The following is an 11,146-nucleotide window of genomic DNA, read 5'->3' as shown; positions in this document are numbered from 1 at the left end:
AGCTGGTTTTGCACTGTGTTATTGAAACGGAACCCCTAGGTACTGAACCCGGCCCTTGTTGCTCCCAAATCCGATGGGCAGAAGGGTTACATAAAAACAAATTTTATATTTCCAAGATCACTGCTTTTATAATTTATACTCAAGTAAAGCAGAAAATCCCTGGAAATATTCATTTTTGGAGGGGGTTCGTCAGACTTGACATTTTAGTGAAAGAGGTTCATAGGCTGTTAAAGTTTGGGAATCACTGCCCTAAAGGCAAGTCCATATTGCTGTTAATGGATACACAGCCAAACAGTTTATTCTGTCTACTAGAGAGGGCAGTAGTACTAGTGAATATTAATCAGTTTATTTCAATTTTATATAAAAATGATTCCTTGATTGCATTTCCTGCCAGTGTGCTAGAAGTGTCCTAGAAAAGTGCAATACCTTGCATTCACAAGCTAGGGTGGGCTGAAAAAATGAGAATTACAGCTAATTCTAAATACAGCTTTACTTGAGCCTGACTGAAGAGTTCACCTGGAGAAGTGAAATGCCTTCTGTCTTCTCTGGCTTCCTGGGTTAATGCAAGTTTTTCTCCACTTTCCAGTGACATACAATGCTTAAAAACCATGTTGTGCACAAAATAACAGTCTGTGTCTTTTCTTTCTCATAACAGGGTGATTAAATATTGAATGTCCTAAATTTTTTCCTTGAGCCATCCTTTTGGTAAAATATGAGGGTAAGAGATTTGTGGATGCTCACTGCTTTTAAGCTGTAGAAGCCAAACTTTATTAAATATTTAACTTAAAATACAACTGTTAACATGATAGAAAGATGTGTTTCTAGTATTAGGGAAGTTGCCATGTCTGGTTATCCTCTATTAGAAATGCTTTTCTAACACAGCTTGTCTTTCCCTCCTTTGTGGTAGACTCCTGTGATCTATGGATTCTGATAAAAGTTCAGATTATGTAGAGAGACTAGCACACAAATACATGGTAAAATTTCTCTTTAACTTATTGGCCTTTCCTATATGTGTAAGATTCTCTAGCCTAAGATTTCAGACTAAATAGCTAAGTTGGAAAAATGCTGCCTAATGAGAATGTGTGGCTAATTGTCTTTGTTGGTAAATTGACACAAACTGATTCACCTGCAAAGAAATGAGGATGGGAAGAAACTGCTTCTCATTTAACTCCTGTGTTACCACCTGAAGCATGAAAAACTCTTACTTTTGTTTGTAGTTTTGAGTAAATACAGAAGACACGCAGTATCCTCTGGAAAAGCTGTGGCTGTTACAGATGTAGTTTAGCTATTTATCTGTGGTTACAGTGCCATAAACACTAACTCCTCTTTTATAACTTGGATGCAATTTAAAATAATGGCCTAAGAAAAATCAAGTTAACAAAGCTGAAAGTGCTGTTTCTGTTGCAGGCATAACTCTGAACCACTCTTTCTACTACACCTTAAAAAAAATCCCCTTGACGTGAAATTTCTTAGGTCAGCAGATTTATTTTCTGAAAATCTGAGGTTTTTCAGACAAATTAGCTTTGTGTAATGGAAGTTTAGAAAAATACGGCATCAGCAAACTTCCTAAGTATATTCGAGAATGTGTCCTATTTATATTGACTTCAAAATAAGCCTTGTGCTGTTTTATATTTACAAACATCTGGTTGTCCCCCTCCTGCTTCTCTACAGCAAAAAATGCACGGTGGAGTCTAGTACAGAGTCAGAATCTGAATCCAATAATGAGATAATTTCTTTTTCTGTTTAATCCCTGGGGGCTGGGCTCTCTGACTATATGACACAATGTCAGGGGACTCTCTCTCTGAGCATGTTGGCTGTGCTGCTTCCCTGCCCACCCTCCTGCAGATTCTGTAGGGGAAAGAAGGCTTTCTTCACAGCCACCATTGTCTTCCCTTCAGAGCATCCTATGGTTGGTTTTTGTTTTGTTTTTTGTTTGTTTTTTCTGGAGTGGCTAAGGGAGGGAGGTTGTTATTGACAACAACGAATGTTTGGGGAGCTGAATGGAGTACTAGAGTTTCTCCGTTAAAAGGTACTTACAGCAGAACTGGGTTGTCCCTGAGGAGGTGGCTGTTTGTTTTTTCCCTTAATAGCTCAACTCTTGTGCAACTGGGCTCCAGCATGTTGTAGAGTTCCTGCAGATAATATGCTTTCAATGCATATTCTTGTCATCAATGGAGTGCAGTAGAGTGGATTTGACTTTCCTACTTGCTGCAACAGTTGCCCCAAATTTCTGTCATTCAGCAAAGAATGTTTCCATCTACTACCATGGTGGGTACAACAAAGAAAACAGTAAATCCTGTCTTGTGATGGTGTGAATATTTATCTGTGGGTATAAAACTCCAGAATCTAACTGCAAAGATCCACCAGGTAAATATTGCCCACTCTGTTGTCTGGGGATGTAGTAAGTGTCTTGCTGCAGTCTGTCACCTCTTCCCAGTGCTCTGTGGAGGATTGCTGAGAGGAGAGAGTGGGAAGAGGCAGAAATGAGTTCTACCAAGAATCTGACTAGAGGTAGATGACTTCTCTCTTTGAGAACAGAAGATACAAAAGCTGCTCTTCTATGCAGTCATCTGTGACTGCTTCCATTGAGAATTGGGGAAGCACACAGTTTGGGCTATGGGTGATGATAGGGGTGGCTGAGGCAGACATGGTTGCCTACTTAAGAGGATGTGCACACCTTCATTGGAGAAGAAAGTGCATTTTCTCTTTGATATTCCTATGTTTCCCCGCCTTTTTTTCCCCAGTAACTCCTCAGAGGCCCCAAATCAAAACAAGAATGGTTGGTGCCAAAATCAGCTAAAAGTCACAAACATGCTTTGATAGGAATTTTCTGAGGTCAAATTTTTCAGAATAGGGTTTAAAAGATCTGAACTCCTCTCCAGGCCTAAATAGGGGGGACTTGAGAAGAGACTTCTCTGAAAACATCCACTCAATGTGCAGCAGCAGTCAAAAAGGCAAACAGAATGTTGGGAATCATTAAGAAAGGGATAGATAATAAGACAGAAAATATCATATTGCCTCTATATAAATCCACGGTACGCCCACATCTTGAATATTGCGTGTAGATGTGGTTGCCCCGTTTCAAAAAAGATATATTGGACTTGGAAAAAGTTCAGAAAAGTGCAACAAAAATGATTAGGGGTATGGAACGGCTACCATATGAGGAGAGACTAATAAGACTGGGACTTTTCAGCTTGGGAAAAGAGTCGACTAAAGGGGGAAATGATAGAGGTCTATAAAGTCATGACTGGTGATTTTTCTTCAGTGGTGTTTATAGTGTTCTGTCATTTTAAAAATGACTACTGTCAAAAGGAATTGTATTTCACAGGCAAGCCCATACTACCTAGACAATCTTCAGTCTCTCAGAAGACAGGATGCTGGGCTAGATGGACCTTTGGTCTAACCCAGTATGGCCATTCTTATGTTCTTCTCATGACTTTCTGTGATGGGTTTCATAGAGACTAACAGGTACTAATGCTTTGCAGACAAAGGCTTTGTCTATTTGAGCTGCTGAGAAGGAAGGGAAATAGTGACAGCTCCTCAGTGGAGTCTAGTCTGCAGTAGTGGCTGACAGAATTAGACCAAGGAGAGACTGAAGATTGTCTAGGGTGTATGGGCTTGCCTGTGAAATACAATTCCTTTTGACAGTAGTCATTTTTAAAATGACAGAACACTATAAACACCACTGAAGAAAAATCAGTTTTACAAACAGACTTTCCTCAGGAACATACCTAATTGCTTCCTTGGGCCTGCACAAGTTCATATTATGCACACAGGAGATAGAGATGCAACTTGCTTATCACTGAAATGATTGTTAGGACTTAATTTAACTGATCTGACTTCAACAAGAATATCAACTCCTAGGTGGCAGCAGTATTTAATGTTATGGTGCAGCTTACAAGGGAGATAGAAGCTAGAAACTATACATCCTTTCTTTTTCTTAGGTAAGTTTCAGGGCTATAAAATACATTTCTCCAGTTCATTCCCTCAAATCTATTCTGTACATTAAAACATACAGTACAAACACCCACAGTAAAGTGGCTTAGATAAAAGGTTTTTTTGTTTTTTTAAATGGTACTTCACTTTCTTGTATTTGATTAGACTCTTCCAGAAATTTTTAGAGCACTTAAACTGAATTCCAAGAGATGTCCAATGCTAGTTAAAACAAGAAAAAATATCTATGCTCTCTACATAAAAATGTCCAGAAAGAACTTGTGGCAACCATGTATGAGACCATTTGTAAATACATATGTCTGATGGGAATACTTCCTTAAAGAGGGCCTGCCTAACACACTTACTGAAGGAGTCTTCAAGAAAGCAAGGGACACGCTACTTCAGGTAAGTTTATACGCTTCTCCCATTTCATTATGTAGCAGCCTTGTTTAAATTTCCTTAAAAATAAACAGTTGTTCAAGTTGTGGAGTGGGTGGATGTGTTGATTCTAAAAGGCGCTGTTGCTTATGTTTTTCTAGTGTGATCTCTTAGTATTGCAGGTTTCAGAGTAGCAGCCGTGTTAGTCTGTATTCGCAAAAAGAAAAGGAGTACTTGTGGCACCTTAGAGACTAACAAATTTATTAGAGCATAAGCTTTCGTGAGCTACAGCTCACTTCATCGGATGCATAGGTTGTGGGGAAACTGGATGGTTACCAAACTTTTTTTTCCAGATAAATGTCAAGAAAGGTGCAATGGATAATGGCTGCCCTAGAGAAATCAAGACACCTGGAACCAATTAAGAACTTCCTAGAATCAATTATGGCAGGCAGGCTAATCAGGACACCTGGTTTAAAAAGGACCTCCCATCAGTTAGTAGGGGGTTGCGTAAGGAGCTGGGAGTGAGAAGGAGTGCTGCTGGAGGACTGAGGAGTACAAGTGTTACCAGGCACCAGGATGAAGGTCCTGTGGTGAGGATAAAGAAGGTGTTGGGAGGAGGTCATGGGGAAGTAGCCCAGGGAGTTGTAGCTGTCACACAGCTGTTACAGGAGGCACACTAGACAGCTGCAATCCACAGGGCCCTGGGCTGGAACCCGGAGTAAAGGGTGGGCCCAGGTTCCCCCCCAACCCCTGATCAGACAAGGAGGAGTTGACCTGGACTGTGGGCTCCACCAGAGGGGTGGTCTCTGGGCTGTTCCCCGACCTACATCGTGGATCAGCAGAGACTGCAGGGATTGTTCTTCTCTTTTTTACCCAGGCTGGCCAGTGATGAGGTTATCTGAGTGAATGGCAGATCTGATCCACAAGGGCTGACGTGAATCTCTGAGGCATGCAAATCCGCCACTAAGTGCAGGACCCGTCAAGGTAGAGGAGCTTTGTCACAACTGGTGTCAGAAGTGGGATCTGGTGTGCACTGCGTGGGGGAAGAAGGAGGGTGTTTTTTAAAAAAAAAAAAAAGTGAGCAGTTTTATTTTTTTTCACCACAATGGAGGAGGTAGTGCGGGCACTGCTACAAGCCACAGCTGCCCAGCAGGAGGCTACCTGTGTCCAGGCAGCTGTCCAACAGAAGGCAGTACGGCTGCAGCATGAGACTAATCGCTTGTTGGTGGACCAGGCCACTCAAGACTGTGCTATGGTTGCGGGAACTGGTAAACCAAGTGAAGGCCCTTATGGAGATGAACCATGACCATGATGGGACGCGGATCATATGGGCCAGCAATTGGCCGCAGAAAATGATGCTGGAGGATGATGTAGAGGCATACCTCCTGGCCTTTTAGAGGACAGCCCTGTGGGAGGCTTGGCCTCGAGATCAGTGGTGTGGCATCCTCGCCCCATTCCTGTGTGGGGAGGCCCAGAAGGCCTACTATGATTTGCCTGAAGAGGCTGCTGCAGACTAACTCCAGCTGAAAGCAGAGATCCTGGCCAGATCTGGGGTAATGACTGCAGTGCAGGCCCAGCGGTATCACGAGTGGAGGTATGAGGAAAACAAAACCCCGTGGTCCCAATTGTATGACCTCATCCATCTCGCACAAAAGTGGTTGCAAACTGAGTCCCAGAGTCCACAAGAGATGCTAGAGGTTCTGGTCATAGACTCGTATATGAGAGGACTACCACCAGACCTTCGTGCCTGGGCAAGCCAGAACGAACATGCCACTTATGATGAGGTTGTCGCACTGGTAGAGAGACGAAGGACAGCGAGGGAGCTGACCCAACCAGTTAAGGAAGAGGCACCCCGCGTTAAACTAGCAGCACCAAGCCCTAGAGCTTGGATGGCTGGGCCACCAGGAGGACCCAGATGGAAAAAGAGAGGGACTGAAGGCCCACCAGAGGCCACAAAGAGTTGGAGCATGGAGTGGGAAGAGGATCGTGATGTTAGACTGTCCAAACCAAGAGACCGGGGAATGCCGAGGGGCCCATACAGATGTTACACCTGTGGGGAGTGGGGACACATAGCTGCACGGTACCCCAATGCCAAGGAGCCTATGCAATGTAACCTGGGGAACTGGGCAGACCCATGCTCCCTAATCCACCTTGTGGGGATCTCACTAACCCCACATATGTACACAGTGAAACTATATGGGGTAGATACCATGGCACTGGTTGATTTGGGGCATGCTATCACACTTATCTCAGGGAAGCTCATGAAGTGTAGTCAGCTGCTGCAGGCTAAACATATGGGGATAACATGTGTTCATGGGACAGTTAGTTATTACCCCACCATCCCAGGAAAAATTGAGATCCAAGGGAACACTACTGAGGTAGCAGCAGGTGTAGTCCCTAAACTCCCATATCCAGCCCTCATAGGGAGGGACTTCCCAGGGTTTGGAGACTTACTCCCGGTAGGGGGATTGGAGAAAGAGGGGAACCCTGAAAGTAGTGAGGCATCCACAGTAGACTGGGGGTTGACTATCTTCTCTGAAATATCCCCAGATTTGTTCTCCACTCCCAGACAGGGTAGAAAGATGAAAAGGGAAAGAAGGGCAGCTAAGGCCTAGGGAACCAGAATTCTGGCCCAAAGCCAGAGGGTTGCTCTTGTAGGTAGGTGGACCCGAGCAGCTGAAAAGGAGGCCACCCAGGAGAAAGAAACACCTGAGTCTGACCCACATCCCAGTGCCTCTGAACCAGTAGAGGCAACAGAGACTGGCCCCCTAGATGTCAGGCAGATTAGCCCCGGGAGAGAAAATTTTGGACGGGACCAGGCTGAAGACCCAAGGTATGACAACATTAGGAAGGAGGTGACCGAAATAGATGGGGCCCCGGTGGAAGGGAAAACCCAGGGACCAGGACCCTACTTCATAATGAAGAAGGATCTCTTGTACCGGGTTGCACCAGTACAGGGGCAGAAGGTGCAACAGATAGTACCTCAAAAACACCAGAATGCTGTATTAAGTCTTGCCCATGGTCATCTTTTTGGGGGGCATTCAGGGGTAGAGAAGACCCTGTCACGAGTCCTACAATGATTCTTCTGGTCCAGAGTACATGAAGAAGTGTGGAGGTACTGTGCGTCCTGTCCGGAGTGTCAGCTGCACAGTCCCTGTCCCCACATCACTCATGATTCTATATGCCTCTATCATATTTCCCCTTAGTCTCTTCTTTTCCAACCTGAGAAGTCCTAACCTCTTTAATCTCTCCTCCTATGGGACTCGTTCCAAACCCCTAATCATTTTACTTTCCCTTTTCTGAACCTTTTCTAATGCCAGTATATCTTTTTTGAGATGAGACCACATCTGTATGCAGTATTCAAGATGTGGGCGTATCATGGATTTATATAAGGGCAATAAGATATTCTCTGTCTTATTCTCTATCACTTTTTTATAATAATTCCTAACATCCTGTTTGCTTTTTTGCCCACTGCTGCACACTGCGTGGACATCTTCAGGAAACTATCCACGCTGACTCCAAGATCGCTTTCCTGATTAGTTGTAGCTAAATTAGCCCCCATCATATTGTATGTATAGTTAGGGTTTGTTTTTTTTCCAATATGCATTACTTTACATTTATCCACATTAAATTTCATTTGCCATTTTGTTGCCCAATCACTTAGTTTTGTGCTTCACAGTCTGCTTTGGTCTTAACTATCTTGAGTAGTTTAGTATCATCTGCAAACTTTGCAACCTCACTGTTTATCCCTTTCTCTAGATCATTTATGAATAAGTTGAATAGGATCGGTCCTAGGCGCTGACCCTTGGGAAACACCACTAGTTACCGCTCTCCATTCTCAAAATTTACCATTTATTACTACCCTTTGTTCCCTGTCTTTTAACCAGTTCTCAATCCATGAAAGGATCTTCCCTCTTACCCATGACAACTTAATTTACATAAGAGCCTTTGGTGAGGGAACTTGTCAAAGGCTTTCTGGAAATCTAAGTACACAACGTTCACTGCATCCCCCTTGTCCACCCATTTGTTGACCCCTTCAAAGAACTCTTGTAGATTAGTAAAATATGATTTCCCTTTACAGAAACCATGTGGACTTTTGCCCAACAATTTATGTTCTTCTATGTGTCTGACAATTTTATTCTTTACTATTGTTTCAACTAGTTTGCCCGGTACTGACGTTAAACTTACCGGTCTGTAATTGCCGGGATCACCTCTAGAGCCCTTTTTAAATATTGGCGTTACTTTAGCTATCTTCCAGTCATTGCATACAGAAGCTGATTTAAAGGACAGGCTACAAGCCACAGTTAGTAGTTCCACAATTTCACATTTGAGTTCTTTCAGAACTCTTGGGTGAATGCCATCTGGTCCTGGTGACTTATTACGGTTAAGTTTCCTCAATAAATTCCAAAAATCTCCTCTAGTGCCACTTCAATCTGTGACAATTCCTCAGATTTGTCACCTACAAAGGATGACTCAGGTTTGGGAATCTCCCCAACATCCTCAGTCGTGAAGACTGAAGCAAAGAATTCATTTAGTTTCTCCGCAATGACCTTATCATCTTGGTGTTCCTTTTGTATCTCGATCGTCCAGGAGCCCCACTAGTTGTTTAGCAGGCTTCCTGCTTCTGATGTACTTAAAAAACATTTTGTTATTGAGTTTTTGGCTAGCTGTTCTTCAAACTCCTTTTTGGCTTTTCTAATTACATTTTTACACTTAATTTAGCAGTGTTTATGCTCCTTTCTATTTACCTCACTAGGATCTGACTTCCACTTTTTTAAAAGATGCCTTTTTATGTGTCACTGCTTCTTTTACATAGTTGTTAAACCACGGTGGCTCTTTTTTAGTTCTTTTACTGTGTTTTTTAATTTGGGGTACATATTTAAGTTGGGCCTCTATTATGGTGTCTTTGAAAAGTGTCCATCAACCCACTCAGATTGTAGTTTGCATTCTCTTAATGATATAAACTATAACAGAGTTACACCTTTGGTGCACAATTTGCCAGAGATGGTGGAAGACATTTACCCTTCTGAAAACACAGAGTCCCTACATACGTCTTCAAATTGGGTCTCCCTAATAACAGAAATCTGTGATGTCTATATGCAGCCAGTAAATGACCTTAAAATACAGATAGAAGTTATCACTAAAGAGAAAAGTGATGTTCCAATAAGACTTGCCAGGCCATGTGAATGGTGCAGAACCTCTGGAGTACTTGCCTCTGCAATGTGGCTGACATCTGACTGTTCCTTACTCATGAGTGTTGAGCCTTCAAACTATGCTGGAGTTCTAGAAAGCCCAGTAACCACTACTCTGCAACAACCCATGTTAGTAAAGTCCAACGGTGAAAATATGTGTGACCAATCAAGAGAAAACTGGGGCTTCTACTTCTAGAGGGTGTTGGTGAAAAGCTAAGAAAGAAATTACATGCAACCTAATCTCAGGTACATATAGGCTAATTATGATCTGGAATTCCCTGTTTAAACATATACTATAGTAAACAAGAGAGAAGACTTCAAAATGTCACCTAGATCTAGCCGTACCCTACAGAACATTAATGCTTGTGTAGGGGAATTGGAGCTAATATAGAGCTGTACCAGTAGTTGCGATCAAACGTGAACCCATCCACCATACAGTACTCTGCCTTCAGTCCTGTTATTTCCCAGCAACCCAACTCCTGCACCTGTGGCCAAGTAATTATGCATTGCTTTAAGCAATAAGTTACAATAGATATTATGCCTTAGCATTGTATACATGCCTATGCTACTGCTGCAGGGGTCAGGCCTTCTCATGACATGGTGATTGGAGAAATGCATAGCATCGCAATAACTAAAGTGAAGTAGTGGTGGTGATTCTGTAAATGCAGAATAAGTAGCACTCATCATATTGTTGCACCTTCACAGTGAGTGCACCATCTTCAGTGAGGCCCGTGCCTGCTTCCTGCAGCTGCTTTGTTCCCATTGTGAATGGTCACTTGTAGGTTCAGCCTTGGATAACTGCCAAAATAACTCAAATCACACAAACCAGAAATTTGGGAGAGCAGATAATCCTCATCAACTTTCATTTTGCAGGATCAAACTGACTTTTCCTTTTATCTGGTGTTGACAATGAACTCTAATAGAGCCTGTTTCTCTAACCTTCTCTCCAGCACTGTGCATGCCAATGTGGGTTTATAATGTAATTACCAACAGTTGAAGTTCTTCTACATTGAGGGGGTTTTATTTTTCCTTTATGAGTTACTTTTCTCTCTCAAACCCAGCTGCTAAACAGAATGATCAGGGCCAGGAAAATAAATAACCATTTTAATTAGCATGGTTACCTCTTTTTGCCTTCCCCTCCATATGATATGGGGTAGATTTTTGGAGTAATCTACAGGAGAAGAAGAAAGGGCTTGATGGAGCCTTTTGCTCAGCACTAGTAAAACTGTCTCCTACTGAACAAATGTAGAGGTGTGGGACTTACCTATTAGCAGGAAAAGCGTGGGAGAAGGGTAGTTTGTTGCAGCACCACCCATAGCTAGAGGGATGTTTGTTTAAACTTCTTTTCAGATCTACTATCCCCATAGATAACCTGTTTTTTATTACAATTGAAATAAACTACTTTAAACCAAGCCTGAACTTTATTGCTCTTCCTTATTAACTGTATTTTCCTCAAGGTGGACATGAGGGGAAGTGTGGCAAGTGAAACGTAAAATAAACTTAAATCAAGTGTTCTATTAAACATCAGTTAGAATCTTTGTGTCTTAAGTTTACTAAAGTTCCACCTGACTTAAAAAATTCTCCAGAGACTCACTAGCATGCTCTAGCATATATGACAGGTTTCAGAGTAGCAGCTGTGTTAG

General features: G+C 42.5%; 1 protein-coding gene across 1 annotated transcript in view; it reads left to right on the top strand.

The window, feature by feature from the left end:
* LOC119857571 overlaps positions 1-10,758 on the top strand; it is a 255,525-nt gene extending 244,767 nt beyond the window's left edge. Inside the window, exon 6 of the transcript XR_006281997.1 lies at positions 10,209-10,758. The gene's annotated coding sequence lies outside the window, so the exon portion shown is untranslated. The remainder of the gene's footprint in view (positions 1-10,208) is intronic.
* The last annotated feature ends 388 nt before the right edge of the window (positions 10,759-11,146 follow it).

Source organism: Dermochelys coriacea, chromosome 6, assembly GCF_009764565.3.
Source record: "Dermochelys coriacea isolate rDerCor1 chromosome 6, rDerCor1.pri.v4, whole genome shotgun sequence".
Classification (NCBI taxonomy): Eukaryota; Metazoa; Chordata; order Testudines; family Dermochelyidae; genus Dermochelys; species Dermochelys coriacea.
This window is presented reverse-complemented; position numbering and strand designations above follow the sequence as displayed.